This window comes from Triticum aestivum, chromosome 7A (assembly GCF_018294505.1).
Source record: "Triticum aestivum cultivar Chinese Spring chromosome 7A, IWGSC CS RefSeq v2.1, whole genome shotgun sequence".
NCBI lineage: Eukaryota > Viridiplantae > Streptophyta > Magnoliopsida > Poales > Poaceae > Triticum > Triticum aestivum.
In genome coordinates, this window is record NC_057812.1 from 669,418,114 (window position 1) to 669,438,355 (window position 20,242).

Genomic DNA, 20,242 nt, shown 5'->3' on the forward strand with positions numbered 1-20,242 from the left:
GCCATGTGTACAATAAGAAAATGCCGTCATGTGTTGAAAATATGATTGAGAGGCACTTACTCTGTCCCCGCAGGTTCAATGAGACACTTGTGCGCCTCGATAGAAGGTGGTGTAGGTACTCCGACATTACCACGCAGCCACCCCTGCGGAGCACCCACTACAAGAAATCAGTTAATACATGACGGATTTTCGGTGAAGTTCTAAGAATTCATCATGAACTGGCCTAGTACGGCCCCAGAGCCCGCCGAAGCCCGCTGGAGCCCGTCTAACCCATTCCTCGTATAAAATCTAACCCTAAGCCTCTCCCTGCCCCCATCTCATTCTCCCTCCGCCGCCGCCCCCATCATCTCCTTCCTTCTCCCCGATCCACTCCTTTTCGTCATCCGCTCATCGACCGCTCCGACGGTCTCTCCTTCCTCCACCCAATCCCCACCTCCAGGCCACTCCCGTACTTCCTCCACTCGTAATCCTAGTGGAAACCATCACCCCTACACACCATCGTCTACTATCCCCTCCGCCCTATCTTCACGAGGATGGTTGATCCGCAACATGTGTTGCTGATCTGCCTAGTTTGACGGCGGCGGCAGCCCGACTGATGAGATCCGCGTCTTGGGCGCGCGTAGATCCAACATGGGCTCAACCCCCATTGTTGGCCTTGTTGGAGCGGAGCGACCGTGCGGTGGCCGGTCTATGACAATGGCTCACGGGAGGCCGTAGCCCTCGCCGCCACTGGATTCTGGTATGGCTCCCGCCCCTTCTGTTGGCTTCCTTGACACCATGGCCTCATTCTGCTGCTTCGACCACAGGTTAGGTTCATTTGCCTAAGCCGTTAGCCATAACAGCCGTTTGTGGGCATGGTGGTAAGCCTAAGGCTGGTGTGTGGCCTCCCTCTTCAATCGATTGCTTAAGCTTGGCTACTGCCTTCTCCAAATCTTAGGGTGTGTGTGTCCATGCTGACATGGCGGCGACAGCGTCTATCGAGGGCTACAACGTGTATATGAGTGAGATGTGTGTGCGTGCAGTAGCCGGTGTGTTGTGTTTGTGGGTTTCCTCTGAATCTTTAACACTGAATTTTCTCTGTATCTTTACACTGCAGGGTACCTAGTAGAGACAGGAGGCAGGTCGACCTCCTTGATTATGATCTCTGTTTTTTCGGATGTAGGTCTATGTGGTGCCGTAATTTTGCCGAGATACCCTGCCTGCACTGTAAAGATATAGAGAATTAATTTAGTTTAATTTTCTCTGAATTTATACGAGGCCTAGGTGGTCGGCCTGCCATAGTTTGTTGTACACACTGCCGGTGGTGTACTATTGCGGAGGTTGACCTGGCTTGTCTAATACTAGTAGGCAGGTCGACCTGCCATAGTTTCTTATACACGCTGTAGTTCACTGAATTAAACACGAGTTGAAGAAACTACAGTAGTTCATCAACCAGCTGCACTGGGCTATGTGGGCTTCTATCAAGATCTAATTTAGTTTAATTTTCTACCAAGATCTAATTCAGTTTATATTTTTTTGACAGTTTGATGTGTCTCTGTTCTGTAAATCAATATAATTAAATGTTCTATATGCATTCAGTTTAGTTTTCTATCAAAATATAATTCAGTATGTATCAATGTAATCAGGTGGTGAATAATTTCATCAAATAGGAGACATAATTTCTGTTAGTGTATTAATATGGCGACATGTTCTATTTAGAGGTTTCTCCATACACTTCTGTCCATATTGTCAACTGCAGCTCATTGAATATATATAACCAGAATTAAGTTTAATCTGAATCTAAGAAGAAAATTATGTTGGTACAGTGGCAGTCCTATATCTGTACTGCAGAGGTTTAAACTTGTTCATTTGTGTACTAAGCACATGTAGTACTGCTACTATTAGTTGTGCGCCTACTAGTACTAGAACCAATGCATGTAAGTTCACTCTCCCTCAACCTGGAGGCACGCACCAAGCTAGCAGTTGCCAACATAGTGACACATATTTCTTCAACTCATGTGCTCCCTGCCAGGTCGACCTCCATAGTAGTTTTGCCGACAAGTAAGGATTGATGTCTACTCTCTGATCCTAAATCTTTTCCTTGATGTTTTCCCATCTTTTTTATGATCAATTAACACTGTAATCTCCTTGATTATGATTTCTGTTTTTCAGGATGTACGTAGGTCTAGGCGGTGCCATAGTAGCTGTGCCGCTGCATGGCGCAAAATAGAGCTCGAGAGGGCGGCCATGATAACTGTGGTGGAGCTGCTCTGTGATCATCCAGGGGCTTGCTCTACTGCCACTCCTATGATTTCTCCGGTATTTACATTCCCCAGCTCAACTGCTACTGAACTGCACCTATTTAGTTGATTTAGTTCTGAGTTAGGCATTTTTCACCATGGTTTGATTTTTTACTAATTTGTTTGTGCCCCTTGGATCTTGGTGAAATTTATCATCTCATGCACTTGAATTAAAGTAACCCCAGTATGCATGTTTTTAAGAGCAATAGTTTATACATCTATCCAGTATCTCCTAAGAGAACCATTTGCCACTTAGTTCTATAGATTTATTAGTGGCCGCACCTTATAGTTATTTTGCATGCCATTTGAAGTTAACTTGTCAAGCAGTTGTTTTTTACTAGTGTAAGTGCCTCGGATAAACATTTAGTTTCACGTGTATACATCTTGACACATGAAAATTTGAATGCCATTTTGCCGTCGGGTTTATATGGCCTCAACTGCTACTGAGTACTTGTGTTCTCTGATGTATGTTCTATTGCGTTGTCACTTATCTGTCAACTTGATTAGACTTTCATTTAACCCACTTTTATTTGGATTAATTTTAGGCAACCTCACTTGATTAGATACTTTGTTATTCTCGTATGTAGGGACAGTAAAATTTAAGAAATTTGGACAACTGTTAATTTATTTTTGAAGTTTGTTCTTATTCTCTTATTTCTATTGTCTACTACTATCTAATGTTGTTGTAAATATGTTAGGTATGATTGGGTAGCAGGCTTCTTGGTGCTGGCCATCACAATCCGCCATGACATGATACTTACCATTAGGAGGGCTGATGACAAGAACCTGAATAACAAGCTCAATAGTATCATATGTTCTGTTGTTGTAAATTGGATTGTATTGGTTCCTAACCTTGTTGTGTGATATATTTTGGCAATATATTTTGTAAATTATCATTTCATGGAGGATTTTGTAAGTTGATGTGGTATATATAAAAATGGATGGATGCATATTGAATATTTGTGTAATATATGATCATTCTTTGGAAATACTTGGTCTTGGCCCAGAGTTGGTATTATGATTTGTGTAATGCATTAGGCTAAAATATGTACTGGTTCAAAATTGGTGCAGCAGATGTGTGGTAATGAAATTTAAATTGTGCCAAATTCCACAACGATTTATGTGACGAAAAATAATGTCCACGTAGGCAGCCACGTCATTCCAATTGGTCGATCGAAAATCCTACGTGGCGTTGGTCCTGTGACAGCTTGTTCCGTCATGAATGGTTGGGCCTATTTTGGGCTGGGTGGGCTTTAGGGCAGATCCATGACGGTCAAGGACTGTCATGGAAGGCCTAATGTCAAATTATGGTGCGATATACATGACGGATTTCAAATCCGTCATCGATGGGCACCCATGATAGTTTTGCACTGATGCGTGACGGACAAGGACTGTCACGTATTAACAGGTTTCTTGTAGTGACCCGATGGCAAGTCACCCCACAACTCGGGGTCAACCTCCCCTCCACCATCCTCCTCGCCCTCCTCCTCACCCTCCTCCTCCTCGCCATCAAGAACATACTCCTCCTCCTCAAACTCAGAAGGTGCCTCAGTATAGGAGGGCATTGAAGAAGACCCTCCTATTTCGGACACGGCCCGGAGTTTTTTGCCCCGGCTGCCTCTCCCCCACCTCCTCCTCCTCTAGGGGCTCTCCCCCCACTCCCTCCTCCTCTAGGGTCTTCTCCCCCGACCCCTCCACCTCCATGTGAGGTGTCATCCTTGCGTAGTCGGGAGGGAACCTTGTGGGCTCGTCCACTCCGAGTTAGTCCTTTGAATTTACTGAGGAAACTAGCGCTGCTGGACTTGCCCATGATTAGCAAACCTGCATTGAGAAGAGAATAAACAATTAGTAAGGATATCAAATAAACAAGCATACAGGAAAAACATTAATAACAAAAGAGCACATTAAGCATACTATTGTAATGATCATTAAAAGAACTTACATTTTCTAGAACCCATATGAATCATCACTATTGTAATCTATTTGTCGACCGGTCTCATCATCACTACCACGCATATCTTCTTCATTGTCTGATGGAGGTGGAGGCTCTTCCTCATCGTCAGCGTCTTCATTTAACTTTTCAAGCATAATTGTGTCTCTTTGATTCACAACTGCCTCACCATCAATCCATGCGTCGTCGTCGTTTGGGTCCAGGTCAACATAACCCAAGTAATCATCCTCGTTGTTTCAGACCACGTCATCATGTTCCTCTTGAAAGAACACTCCCTCGTATGTCATGGGGTTTATGTTGTAGTAATCATCATCGTCCGGGTCCGGTAGCTTACCATGTGGCGACACCTTGAACACAACTTCCCAACCCTTTAGGTACTCTTTCTGGCATGGGTAAGGCAGATAATATACTTGTGTGGCCTAGGTAGCGGCGATAAAGAGATCAGCTCCGGCATAGATGGTTGATGGTTTAACTTCAACTAAACCAACAGAAGGCGTATGTCTCAGACCCTTTTTGGGGTCGAACCATTGGCATTTGAACACAGTGAGACTTAGGGGTTCGTGGCCACGTTTGAATGTAAGCTCGTATATTTTTCCTACCCTTCCGTAGTAATCTACTTTACTATCTCCTTCAGTGAAGACTCCGGTATTTATGGTTTTGGGATCAGGCCGACTGTTCTGATGCTCCTCTGTATGGAAGCGATACCCATTCACATCATACTTTTGGCATGTCATGACGGTAGGGTCAAAACCCATGGAAACCCATCTCAATTCTTCATCCATTGATTCATTCAGATCATTTCCTACAAGTTTAATTGAAATTATAGGGTGCATGAGTTTAATTAAAATTATAGGGTGCCTGAGTTTAATTGAAATAGGTAATAGGGAAGTGTGAAACCTTACTTTCTCCATGAACCACACAACGAAATTTTTCCTTCCATCAGCACCCTAAGAGCAAGTGCCTCCGCTTCATTAGGAGGCAGCATTCCCGTCCACTCTTCATCAACAAATCGACTACAATAAGAAAAGCGGTATAAGAACTAGACAAAGTGAACATAACGAATTGACCTAAAGAATGGTGCAAAGGTATTACCTCATCCACTCATCCTCAACTTCCTTGATGTTGTGCAAGATATAGAACATGACATCCTCCCACTCATCTCGTGGCATGAGATAAGGTGTCGAGCATCCAGCCCTGCCACCTTGCCCGATGAATAGAGGCAACCTGGGTTTATACTTAGGTTCTTATGTATTGTATCAAGACACCTTATTGTGCAACGTGGTCTGGATAGTAGGCTGTCCTAAGGTCTGCCACCTCCTCTAGGATAACTGCCTCAACTATGGAAGCTTCAATCTTAGCTTTGTTTCCACATTTCTGTCTCAGATGCTTGTTCTATCTCTCAGGACCGTACTGCCAACGATTCTGCATAGGGCCCCCCAACAATACCTCGTTTGCGAGGTGCAAAATGAGATGTGTCATCGGAGTAAAGAATCCTGGCGGGAAGATCTTCTCTATCTTGCATATCAACTCCAGCACCTTCTTATGCATTTCTTTTATCTTCTCAGGACATACTTCTTTAGCACAAAGTGTGCGGAAGAAATGGCTTAACTCTGCAAGCACACGCCAGACACGCTCGGGAACATAGCCCCGAACCATCACCGGCATAATCCGCTCAATCCACACATGATAGTCATGACTCTTAAGCCCAGTCACTTTGCTCATTGAAAGATTGACCCCCTTACTTATATTCGACGCATAACCATCAGTGAACTTCACGACGTGTTTCAGCCACTTCAGTGCCTCCATCTTATGATCCTTTTTAAGTATGAAATCAACATCTGGCTTGAACCAAGATTTTCGACTGCTTGTGGGAGGCTGCATGTGTAGACGTGGTCTATCACAAATATTCTGTTGATCGACTCTAGCATTAACATTATCCTTTGTCTTATCAGGAATGTTGAGGATGGTGCAAAAAAGGGACTCTGCGACATTCTTTTTGGTGAGCATCACGTCGATGTTGTATGGAAGTTTGAGGTCCTTAAAATAGGGAAGCTGCATTTAGGGGGTAATGTGAGTCCAGTTGTGCGTCTCACCATAAGCTTCAAAACATTTTTTCCCTTTCCCTTTTCCTTTGCCCTCGCCCTCGTCTTCGCCTGTGGCTTTGCCTTTACCTTTCCCTTCGCTGGCAGGCTTAAGATCTTTTAGCTGAGCAAGCACATCTGCACCAGAAAACGTTGGAATCTCGTTTACTTCATGGACAACTTTGCCTTTTGTGAAGTTCTTCTTGTCTTCCCCATCAGGATGGTCTGGAGGGAGGAACCGTCGATGCAGGTCAAAGGCAACATACTTGCCACCCTTCTTCAGCCAAATGAAAATCAAGGCCTGCATGCACACTAGGCAAGGCATCTTTCCACTTGTACACCATCCGCAGAACAGGGCATAGCCGGGAAAGTCATGCATGCAATACTGTAGCCAAACTTTCATCAAGAAATTTTTCTGCAGATGCCGGTCGTATGTCAACCTCGGGAAGTACCAAGAATGGTGCAAATCATCCACCAACGGCTGCATAAACACACTCAAATTCTTCCCCGGATATTCAGGCCCCGGAATTATAAGCGACAGGAACATGGTCTTGCGTTGCATTATGGCGCCGGGAGGGAGATTGAGCGGAATAACAAATACGGGCCAGTAGCTGTATGGATTAGACGACATACCATATGGATTGAACCCATCACCTGTTATAGCAATTCTGACATTCCCAGCCTCGGCTGCTTCCTCCGGGTACTCTATATCGAATGACTTCCATGCTTCACCTTCTGATGGATGTACAATTTTTTTGGATTGTACCTTTTCCCTTCCTTGTGCCACTTCATCATTTTGGCAGACTCCTCGGTGATGAAAAGGCGCTGCAGTCTTTTTATAAAATCAAGATACGAAGAACCTTCACAGGGATTTTTAGCTGCTGCTTCTGACCATGCTCATCGACCACCTCAATATACCGAGAGGAACCGCACTTCCTACAGTAGTTGTCATCCGCATACTCATGCCTAAACAAAAGGCAATTCTTTGGACAAACATGTATTTTCTCATAATCCATGGAGAGCGCCTTCATGATTTTCTTCATAGCGTACATGGTTTTCGGCAGTTCATGGCCCTCAGGCAGGCTGTTAGCCCATACTCCCAGAAATGCTTCGAAGCAACCTCGGCTACAGCCGTACTCAGCCTTGACTGCCATCAGTTGCGAGATGGCATCCAGCACAGAAGCTTGGCACCCTCATAAAGAGGTTTCTTTGACGAGGCCAAGATATCCAGGAAGGCCTTTGCGGTTTCCTCCGGCTCCTCCAGTTCATTCGTTGAATGTGACGGAGGTGTCGGCTGTGCAGCAAAGACATCATCTAGCATGTCTCTAACCCCATCGTCCTCATAACCAGCGACGCGTTGTCGTATCACCTCATCTCTACCACGGTCCCGCTGGGCAAAGTTTATCGGCATATTAAAGTTGGCATAAATCCATGCGTGCGAAGGTGCTTAGTCATCTCACTCTTATCTCTGCAGATACGTCTCTTACATTTGGCACACGGGCATTCTGGCACCATCCTCATTGGACTACGGAATATCTCTTTCAAAAACACATCAGTTTTCTCGAACCACTCTGTTGTTACTTGATTCCGATGGAAAAACCCAATATACATCCACTGATTATCTGCCATCTCTACTTTATTGGAAGCCACACAACAAAATTAAGGATTCATTTAAATTACTCACATCAATATTTTATTTTTTAGAGTGTTGACGAGAAACGACATTTAATCCACCTACATCTCTAATAGGTAAAGATGGGTCCTAATCCCACCCAAGAATGTGTAGATTGAGTACATTGTCCATGCTCTACCCCATTCTGAGACAAATTTTTGGCAGCACCTCCCCGTTGTTCTCCAAATACACGTCTCGGCAAAATGCCGAGAGAATGTGCATCCGGAGAACAACAGGGAGGCGCCGCCGAAATCATGTCTCGGAACAGGGTAGAGCATGAACAACATACCCAATCTACACATCCTCGGGCTGTCAGTGCAAAGCCCTGGACAATCCGAAAGAGTTGCGGTGATAAATATGCAATTGAATGCATATTTATCGATGCAACCCTTTCGGACGGGAGACCTAGGTTATGCGACTTGATGTGAAAATTTAATCTAGTGACATGGAAAAAAAGTGGACGAGGTCATGGAACTGTTGCTCACCCTCCGATGTAGTCGATCAAAGGAGAGGGACGATCGTGGACCAACACCTCCAACATCGATGATCACTCCACGAAGATGGAACACCACAAATCCTGTTAATTACACTGAGTGAAAAAATAGGTCATCATCTCACATTAATCATTAACACTTTAAACTATAAAGAAAAATCATATTTTGTCAACTATCAAATTTGGAAGCACTTATCATATCGCAATTTAGGTCATCACCTCACATTAAGCATTGACACATCAATTTTTTTAGCAAGATCATCATGATGAAATAACCACTTGTCATATCCCAAATTTGAAGCACATCTCACATAGCTACTTAACAACATCACAAACTGAAAATAAAATCTTCGTTAACAATTTTATAAACTAAGTGACTCAAGTTGCTTTTTTAACTATGATAATTCATTTTTCCAAGATTCATCCATCTAGCAACCTGTAGCAAAATAATTCATTTTGCCGAGATTCCTCCATCCAACTAAGTACAACATTCATCCATCTAGCAACCTAACAACATCCAACATCCATCCATGCATCCATACATACATCCAACAGTAGCTAAATAATGCAAAAAAATGAAAAAAGGAGTGTTAGCTCACCGGGCAGAGGGGCGTCGCGGTGGTGGAGTTAAAGGTAGGGGCCAGCGGTGGAGGGGACGGGAGGGCCGGGGCGGGCTGGGGAAGCCCGGCCAACACATCAGGGGCGCGGGCCGGCAAGAGCCGCGGCCAACCGTGCTCGGGACCGCCGCCAGCGCTGCACAGGGTCTAGGAGGAGGGAGTAGTCCGGGACAGTGGGGAGACCGGCGGGGCGGTCGGGGCGCAGGGTTGGAGAGGGAAGGGGCGGGGTCGATCGAGGCGGCGGGGGGCTTGGAGAGGCAGGGGGGCTGGGCCGGGGTGGAGGCTAGGCGGCGCGGGGTTTGGTGGCAGCGGTAGGGGGGCTGGGCCGGGATGGATGCGGCGGCGGCGGCGCGGGTGTGGAGGAGGCGGCAGCGTGGGCGGGTGGAGGCGGGCGGCAGCGGTGATGCAGGATGGGAGGCGCAGGGGGTCGGGGAGAGATGAGGGGAACGAGTAGACTGGGCCGCCCCGGGATGGATAAGGTGAGATATGCCGATGGCTAAGCCGTCAGCATAGGAGAAGGCGCCACATGGCACCTATGCCGACTTCTTAGCCGTAGGCATATATATATATTGCAACAAATTTAAAATTTTAAAATAAATCTACTACTAATCCAGTAGTCTAACCCAGCACAAGACCCTACCCGAGGCTGCCGACACGGCCGTTTCCCCCCTCCGGTGTGGTCCACGGCCTTCGCAGACGTCTACTACTATGTCATCGCCGTCCGTGAGGGGGGCCACACCCCGGAGACGCGTGCCGCCTCTTCGGACATGCCACCCCGCATGTATGAGGGGCCGGTGCGACGCTCCGGTGGCATTGCTACCCCCAGGGCCCCCGTCCCGCCTAACCCTGGAGCGGTTGACCACGAGATCTAGCCCTTTGACTTCCCACGGGCAGGCTTTGACCAGTGGACCTCTCCACCCAGTTGTGCCAGGTCAGCACAGAGGGACATCTGGGAGCAACATCTGGGCCAACACAGCTACATCCCCTCCGTGTAGACCCGATGCGTCCGTTTCCCCCCTCCAGGTGCCGGCGGCAGCGCCGTCCGTGAGCTGGGAGGCCACGCCCCTCGGAGATGCGTGCCGGGCATTTTGCAACCGCCACAACACTTTCATACTTGTGAGAAGCCGTGTACGCAAGATTGGCGGCATGCTAGCCCACGGAGGCCGCCAGCCACAGTCGTACACATGCGAAGGGCAATCCGCGTAGAGGGAAGTGTTCGGATACTTCTCCATCACCAAAAGTTATGAAAAATTACCATCGTTCCTATAGCACATGTGCCCACGTCGTGTAAAAAACTCATGATTTTATCGCGATCCGAGTATTTAATAATATTCACGCTGCACCGTTACCGCAGAACATCTACTACTGTGTCATCGCCGTCCATGAGGGGGGCCACACCCCGGAGACACGTGCCGCCTCTTCGGACATGCCACAACACCACCCCGCATGTACGAGGGGCCGGTGCGACGCTCTGATGGCATTACTACCCCCCAGGGCCCTCGTCCCGCCTAACCCTGGAGCGGTTGACCACGAGATCTAGCCCTTTGACTTCCCACGGACGGGCTTTGACCAGTGGACCTCTCCACCCGGTTGTGTCTGGTCAGCACAGAGGGACACCTGGGAGCAACATCTGGGCCAAACCAACAGCTACATCCCCTTTGTGTAGACCCGACGCGTCCGTTTCCCCCCTCCAGGTGCCGCCGGCGGCGCCGTCCGTGAGGGGGGCCACGTCCTGGAGACGCGTGCCGCCTCTTTGGACATGCCACAACACCACCCCACATGTATGAGGGGCCGGTGCGACGCTCTGGTGGCATTGCTACCCCCTAGGGCCCCCGTCCCGCCTAACCCTGGAGCGATTGACCACGAGATCTAGCCCTTTGACTTCCCATGAAAGGGCTTTGACCAGTGGACTTCTCCACTCGGTTGTGTCTGGTCAGCACAGAGGGACACCTGGGAGCAACATCCAGGCCAAACCCATAGCTACATACCCTCCATGTAGACCCGACGCGTCCGTTTCCCACCTCCAGGTGCCGGCGGCGGCGCCTTCCGTGAGGGGTGCCACGTCTTAGAGATGCGTGCCACCTCTTCGGACATGCCACTGAAGGAAATATGCCCTAGAGGCAATAATAAAGTTATTATTTATTTCCTTATATCATGATAGATGGTTATTATTCATGCTAAAATTGTATTAACCAGAAACATAATACATGTGTGAATACATAGACAAACAGAGTGTCACTAGTATGCCTCTACTTGACTAGCTCGTTGATCAAAGATGGTTATGTTTCCTAACCATAGACATGAGTTGTCATTTGTTTAACGGGATCACATCATTAGGGGAATGATGTGATTGACTTGACCCATTCTGTTAGCTTAGCACTTGACCGTTTAGTTTGTTGCTATTGCTTTCTTCATGACTTATACATGTTCCTATGACTATGAGATTATGCAACTCCCGTTTACCGGAGGAACACTTTGTGTGCCACCAAACGTCACAACGTAACTGGGTGATTATAAAGGTGCTCTACAGGTGTCTCCGAAGGTACTTGTTGGGTTGGCGTATTTCGAGATTAGGATTTGTCACTCCGATTGTCGGAGAGGTATCTGTGGGCCCACTCGGTAATGCACATCACTATAAGCCTTGCAAGCATTGCAACTAATGAGTTAGTTGCGGGATGATGTATTACGGAACGAGTAAAGAGACTTGCTGGTAACGAGATTGAACTAGGTATTGAGATACCGACGATCGAATCTCGGGCAAGTAACATACCGATGACAAAGGGAACAACGTATGTTGTTATGCGGTTTGACCGATAAAGATCTTCGTAGAATATGTAGGAGCCAATATGAGCATCCAGGTTCTGCTATTGGTTATTGACCGGAGACGTGTCTCGGTCATGTCTACATAGTTCTCAAACCTGTAGGGTCCGCACGCTTAAAGTCTGATGACGGTTATATTATGAGTTTATGTGTTTTGATGTACCGAAGGTAGTTCGGAGTCCCGATCAGTTCGGGGACATGACGAGGAGTCTCAAAATGGTCGAGACGTAAAGATCGATATATTGGACGACTATATTCAAACATCGGAAAGGTTCCGAGTGATTCGTGTATTTATCGGAGTACAGGTGAGTTACGGGAATTCGCCGTGGAGTGTATGGGTCTTATTGGGCTTTAGGGGAAAGAGAGAGAGGCAGGCTGCGTGCCCCCCTAAGGCCTAGTCCGAATGGGACTAGGGGGAAGGGCTGCGCCCCCTCCTTCCTTCTCTTCTCTTTTCCCTTTCCTTCTCTCCTACTCCTACTACTTGGAAGGGCTCCTAGTTCTACTAGGAAAGGGGGAATCCTACTCCCGGTGGGAGTAGGATTCCCCTAGGGCGCGGCATAGAGGGGCTGGCCCCTCCCCTCCTCCACTCCTTTATATATGTGGCCAGGGGGCACCCTATAGACACAACAATTGATCTCTTGATCTCTTAGCCGTCTGCGGTGCCCCCCTCCACCATAATCCACCTCGATCATATCGTAGCGGTGCTTAGGCAAAGCCCTGCGTCGGTAGAACATCATCATCATCACCACACCGTCGTGCTGACGAAACTCTCCCTCAACACTCAGCTGGATCGGAGTTCGAGGGACGTCATCGAGTTGAACGTGTGCAGAACTCGGAGGTGCCGTGCGTTCGGTACTTGATCGGTCGGATCATGAAGACGTACAACTACATCAACCACGTTGTGCTAACGCTTTCGCTTTCGGTCTACGAGGGTACGTGGACACACTCTCCCCTCTCGTTGCTATGCATCACCATGATCTTGCGTGTGCGTAGGATTTTTTTTGAAATTACTACGTTCCCCAACAGTGGTATCAGAGCCTGGTTTTATGCGTTGATGTAATATGCATGAGTAGATCAGAAGTAAGTTGTGGGCGATATAAGTCATACTGCTTACCATCATGTCACACTTTGGTTCGGCGGTATTGTTGGATGAAGCGTCCTGAACCGACATTACGCGTACGCTTATGCGAGACTGGTTTTACCGCCGTGATATGCACACAGGTGGCTAGCGGGTGTCAGTTTCTCCAACTTTAGTTGAACCGAGTGTGGCTACGCCCGGTCCTTGAGAAGGTTAAAACAACACTAACTTGACAAACTATCGTTGTGGTTTTGATGCGTAGGTAAGAACGGTTCTTGCTCAGCCCGTAGCAGCCACGTAAAACTTGCAACAACAAAGTAGATGACGTCTAACTTGTTTTTGCAGGGCATGGTGTGATGTGATATGGTCAAGATGTGATGAGATATAAGTTGTTGTATAAGATGATCATGTTTTGTTGAAGTTATCGACAACTGGCAGAAGCCTTATGGTTGTCTCTTTATTGCATAAGATGCAAGTGCCAAATAATTGATTTACTTTATCGCTATGCGATAGCAATAGTTGCAAGAGCAATAGTTGGCGAGACGACCATGTGACGACACATTGATATAGATCAAGATGATGGAGATCATGGTGTCATGCCGGTGACGATGGAAATCCTGACGATGCTTTGGAGATGGAGATGAAAGGCACAAGATGATGATGGCCATATCATGTCACGTATTTTGATTGCATGTGATGTTTATCTTTTATACATCTTATTTTGCTTAGTTCGACGGTAGCTTTATAAGATGATCTCTCACTAATTATCAAGGTACAAGTGTTCTCCCTGAGTATGCACCGTTGCGAAAGTTCTTCGTGCTGAGACACCACGTGATGATCGGGTGTGATAGGCTCTACGTTCAAATACAACGGGTGCAAAACAGTTGCACACGCGGAATACTCAGGTTAAACTTGACGAGCCTAGCATATAACAGATATGGCCTCGGAACACTGAGACCGAAAGGTCGAGCGTGAATCATATAGTAGATATGATCAACATAGTGATGTTCACCATTGAAACTACTCCATCTCACGTGATGATCGGACATGGTTTAGTTGATATGGATCACGTGATCACTTAGAGGATTAGAGGGATGTCTATCTAAGTGGGAGTTCTTAAGTAATATGATTAATTGAACTTAAATTTATCATGAACTTAGTCCTGGTAGTATTAGCATATCTATGTTGTAGATCAATAGCTCGCGTTTAGCTCCCCTGTTTTATTTTTGATATGTTCCTAGAGAAAACTAAGTTGAAAGATGTTAGTAGCAATGATGCGGATTGGATCCGTGATCTGAGGTTTATCCTCATTGCTGCACAGAAGAATTATGTCCTTGATGCACCGCTAGGTGACAAACCTATTGCAGGAGCAGATGCAGATGTTATGAACGTTTGGCTAGCTCAATATGATGACTACTTGATAGTTTAGTGCACCATGCTTAAACGGCTTAGAATCGGGACTTCAAAGACGTTTTGAACGTCATGGACCATATGAGATGTTCCAGGAGTTGAAGTTAATATTTCAAGCAAATACCCGAGTTGAGAGATATGAAGTCTCCAACAAGTTCTATAGCTAAAAGATGGAGGAGAATAGCTCAAGCAGTGAGCATGTGCTCAGATTGTCTGGGTACTACAATCGCTTGAATCAAGTGGGAGTTAATCTTCCAGATAAAATAGTGATTGACAGAATTCTCTAGTCACCATCACCAAGTTAGTAGAACTTCGTGATGAACTATAATATGCAAGGGATAACGGAAACGATTCCCAAGCTCTTCGTGATGCTGAAATCGACGAAGGTAGAAATCAAGAAAAGCATCAAGTGTTGATGGTAAACAAAACCACTAGTTTCAAGTAAAGGGACAAAGGGAAGAAAGGGGAACTTCAAGAAGAACGGCAAGCAAGTTGCTGCTCAAGTGAAAAAACCCAAGTCTGGACCTAAGCCTGAAACTGAGTGCTTCTACTGCAAAGGGACTGGTCACTGGAAGCGGAACTACCCCAAGTAATTGGCGGATAAGAAGGATGGCAAAGTGAACATAGGTATATTTGATATACATGTTATTGATGTGTACTTTACTAGTGTTTATAGCAACCCCTCAGTATTTGATACTAGTTCAGTTGCTAAGAATAGTAACTCGAAACGGGAGTTGCAGAATGAACAGAGACTAGTTAAGGGTGAAGTGACGATGTGTATTGGAAATGGTTCCAAGATTGATATGATCATCATCGCACACTCCCTATACTTTCGGGATTAGTGTTAAACCTAAAATAAATGTTATTTAGTGTTTGCGTTGAGCATGAATATGATTGGATCATGTTTATTGCAATACGGTTATTCATGTAAGTTAGAGAATAATTGTTGTTCTGTTTACATGAATAAAACCTTCTATGGTCATACACCCAATGAAAATGGTTTGTTGGATCTCGATCGTGGTGATACACATTTTCATAATATTGAAGCCAAAAGATGCAAAGTTAATAATGATAGTGCAACTTATTTGTGGCACTGCCGTTTAGGTCATATTGGTGTAAAGCGCATGAAGAAAATCCATGCTGATGGGCTTTTGGAATCACTTGATTATGAATCAGTTGATGCTTGCGAACCATGCCTCATGGGCAAGATGACTAAGACTCCGTTCTCCGGAACAATGGAGCGAGCAACAGATTTGTTGGAAATCATACATACTGATGTATGTGGTCCGATGAATATTGAGGCTCGCGGCAGGTATCATTATTTTCTGATCTTCACAGATGATTTGAGCAGATATGAGTATATCTACTTGATGAAACACAAGTCTGAAACATTTGAAAAGTTCAAAGAATTTCAGAGTGAAGTGGAGAATCATCGTAACAAAAATAAAAGTTTCTACGATATGATCGCAGAAGTAAAATATTTGAGTTACGAGTTTGGCCTTCAGTTAAAACAATGTGAAATAGTTTCACTACTCACGCCACCTGGAACACCACAGTGTAATGGTGTGTCCGAACGTCGTAACCGTACTTTATTAGATATGGTGCGATCTATGATGTCTCTTACCAATTTACCACTATCGTTTTGGGGTTATGCATTAGAGACAGCTACATTCACGTTAAATAGGGCACCATCTAAATCCGTTGAGACGACACCGTATGAACTATGGTTTGGCAAGAAACCTAAGCTGTCGTTTCTTAAAGTTTGAGGTTGCAATGCTTATGTGAAAAAGTTTCAACCTGATAAGCTCAAACCCAAATCGGAGAAGTGCGTCTTCATAGGATACCCAAAAGAAAATGTTGGGTACACCTTCTATCACAGATCCGAAGGCAAGATATTCATTGCTGAGAATGGATCCTTTCTAGAGAAGGAGTTTCTCTCGAAAGAAGTGAGTGGGAGGAAAGTAGAACTTGATGAGGTAACTGTACCTGCTCCCTTATTGGAAAGTAGTTCATCACAGAAATCTGTTCCTGTGACTACTACACCAATTAGTGAGGAAGCTAATGATGATGATCATGTAACTTCAGATCAAGTTACTACCGAACCTCGTAGGTAAACCAGAGTGAGATCCGCACCAGAGTGGTACGGTAATCCTGTTCTGGAGGTCATGTTACTTGACCATGACGAACCTACGAACTATGAGGAAGCGATGATGAGCCCAGATTCCGCGAAATGGCTTGAGGCCATGAAATCTGAGATGAGATCCATGTATAAGAACAAAGTATGGACTTTGATTGACTTGCCCAAAGATCGGCGAGCCATTGAGATTAAATGGATCTTCAAGAGGAAGACGGACGCTGATAGTAGTGTTACTATCTACAAAGCTAGAATTGTCGCAAAAGGTTTTCGACAAGTTCAAGGTGTTGACTACGATGAGAGTTTCTCACTCGTATCTATGCTTAAGTCTGTCCGAATCATGTTAGCAATTGCCACATTTTATGAAATCTGGCAAATGGATAAACAAAACTACATTCCTTAATGGATTTATTAAAGAAGAGTTGTATATGATGCAACAAGAAAGTTTTGTCAATCCTAAAGGTGCTAACAAAATATGCAAGCTCCAGCGATCCATCTATGGACTGGTGCAAGCATCTCGGAGTTGGAATATACGCTTTGATAAGTTGATCAAAGCATATAGTTTTATACAGACTTGCGGTGAAGCCTGTATTTACAAGAAAGTGAGTGGGAGCACTACAACATTTCTGATAAGTATATGTGAATGACATATTGTTGATCGGAGATAATGTAGAATTATTCTGCAAAGCATAAAGGAGTGTTTGAAAGGAGTTTTTCAAAGAAAGACCTCGGTGAAGCTGCTTACATATTGAGCATCAAGATCTATAGAGATAGATCAAGACGCTTGATAAGTTTTTCAATGAGTACATACCTTGACAAGATTTTGAAGTAGTTCAAAATGGAATAGTCAAAGAAAGAGTTCTTGCCTGTGTTACAAGGTGTGAAACTGAGTAAGACTCAAAGCCCGACCACGGCAGAAGATAGAAAGAGAATGAAAGTCATTCCCTATGCCTTGGCCATAGGTTCTATAAAATATGCCATGCTGTGTACCAGATCTATTGTATACCCTACACTGATTTTGGCAAGGGGTACAATAGTGATCTAGGAGTAGATCACTGGACAACGGTCAAAATTATCCTTAGTGGAATAAGGATATGTTTCTCGATTATGGAGGTGACAAAAAGGTTCGTCGTAAAGGGTTACGTCGATGCAAATTTTGACACTGATCCAGATGACTCTAAATCTCAATCTGGATACATATTGAAAGTGGGAGCAATTAGCTAGAGTAGCTCCGTGCAGAGCATTGTTGACATAGAAATTTGCAAAATACTTACGGATCTGAATGTGGCAGACCCGTTGACTAAACTTCTCTCACAAGCAAAACATGATCACACCTTAGTACTCTTTGGGTGTTAATCACATAGCGATGTGAACTAGATTATTGACTCTAGTAAACCCTTTGGGTGTTGGTCACATGTCGATGTGAACTATGGGTGTTAATCACATGGTGATGTGAACTATTGGTATTAAATCACATGGCGATGTGAACTAGATTATTGACTCTAGTGCAAGTGGGAGACTGAAGGAAATATGCCCTAGAGGCAATAATAAAGTTATTATTTATTTCCTTATATCATGATAAATGTTTATTATTCATGCTAGAATTGTATTAACCGGAAACATAATACATGTGTGAATACATAGACAAACAGAGTGTCACTAGTATGCCTCTACTTGACTAGCTCGTTGATCAAAGATGGTTATGTTTCCTAACCATAGACATGAGTTGTCATTTGATTAACGGGATCACATCATTAGGAGAATGATGTGATTGACTTGACCCATTCCGTTAGCTTAGCACTTGATCGTTTAGTTTGTTGCTATTGCTTTCTTCATGACTTATACATGTTCCTATGACTATGAGATTATGCAACTCCCGTTTACCGGAGGAACACTTTGTGTGCCACCAAACGTCACAACGTAACTGGGTGATTATAAAGGTGCTCTACAGGTGTCTCCGAAGGTACTTGTTGGGTTGGCGTATTTCGAGATTAGGATTTGTCACTCCGATTGTCGGAGAGGTATCTCTGGGCCCACTCGGTAATGCACATCACTATAAGCCTTGCAAGCATTGCAACTAATGAGTTAGTTGCGGGATGATGTATTACGGAACGAGTAAAGAGACTTGCCGGTAACGAGATTGAACTAGGTATTGAGATACCGACGATCGAATCTCGGGCAAGTAACATACCGATGACAAAGGGAACAACGTATGTTGTTATGCGGTTTGACCGATAAAGATCTTCGTAGAATATGTAGGAGCCAATATGAGCATCAAGGTTATGCTATTGGTTATTGACCGGAGACGTGTCTCGGTCATGTCTACATAGTTCTCGAACCCGTAGGGTCCGCACGCTTAAAGTTCGATGACGGTTATATTATGAGTTTATGTGTTTTGATGTACCGAAGGTAGTTCAGAGTCCCGGATGAGATCGGGGACATGACGAGGAGTGTCGAAATGGTCGAGACGTAAAGATTGATATATTGGATGACTATATTCGGACATCGGAAAGGTTCCGAGTGATTCGGGTATTTATCGGAGTACCAGTGAGTTACGGGAATTCGCCAGAGAGTGTATGAGCCTTATTGGGCTTTAGGGGAAAGAGAGAGAGGCAGGCTGCGCGCCCCCCAAGGCCTAGTCCGAATTGGACTAGGGGAAGGGCTGCGCCCCCTCCTTCCTTCTCTTCTCTTTCCCTTTCCTTCTCTCCTACTCCTACTACTTGGAAGGGCTCCTAGTTCTACTAGGAAAGGGGGAATCCTACTCCCGCTGGGAGTAGGACTCCCCTAGGGCGCACCATAGAGAGGGCCGGCCCCTCCCCTCCTCCACTCCTTTATATACGTGGCCAGGGGCACCCCATAGACACAATAATTGATCTCTTGATCTCTTAGCCGTGTGCGGTGCCCCCCTCCACCATAATCCACCTCGATCATATCGTAGCGGTGCTTAGGCGAAGCCCTGCGTCGGTAGAACATCATCATCATCACCACGCCGTTGTGCTGACGAAACTCTCCCTCAACACTTGGCTGGATCGAAGTTTGAGGGATGTCATCGAGTTGAACGTGCGCAGAACTCGGAGGTGCCATGCGTTCGGTACTTGATCGTTCGGATCGTGAAGACGTACGACTACATCAACCGCGTTGTGCTAACGCTTCCGTTTTCGGTCTACGAGGGTACGTGGACACACTCTCCCCTCTCGTTGCTATGCATCACCATGATCTTGCGTGTGCGTAGGAATTTTTTTGAAATTACTACGTTCCCCAACAGCCACAACACCACCCCGCATGTATGAGGGGCCGGTGCGACGCTCCGGTGGCATTGCTACCCCCCAGGGCTACCGTCCCGCCTAACCCTGGAGCGGTTGACCATGCGATCTAGCCCTTTGACTTCCCACGGGCGGGATTTGACCAGTGGACCTCTCCACCCGGTTGTGTCAGGTCAGCACAGAGGGACACCTGGGAGCAACATCCGGGCCAAACCCACAGCTACATCCGCTCCATGTAGACCCGACACGTCTGTTTCCCCCCTCTAGGTGCCAGCGGCGGCGCCGTCCGTGAGCTGGGAGGCCACGCCCCAGAGACGCGTGCCGGGCGTTTTGCAACCGCCACAACACTTTCAGACTTGTGAGAAGCCGCGTACGCAAGATTGGCGGCATGCTAGCCCACGGAGGCCGCCGGCCACAGTCATAGACATGCGAAGGGCAATCCGC

General features: G+C 45.9%; 1 long non-coding RNA gene across 3 annotated transcripts; it reads left to right on the forward strand.

Annotated features, from left to right (window-relative positions):
• Positions 1-300: 300 nt before the first annotated feature.
• On the forward strand, positions 301-3,236 carry LOC123154499 (uncharacterized). 3 transcript variants are annotated; one of them, XR_006476872.1, is made up of 3 exons: positions 308-1,008; positions 1,097-2,298; positions 2,978-3,236. It is a non-coding gene; the product is annotated as an uncharacterized lncRNA (long non-coding RNA). The 3 variants fall into 3 exon arrangements; XR_006476871.1 differs by having other exon boundaries at positions 308-739; positions 807-2,298; XR_006476870.1 differs by having other exon boundaries at positions 301-2,298.
• Positions 3,237-20,242: the final 17,006 nt, after the last annotated feature.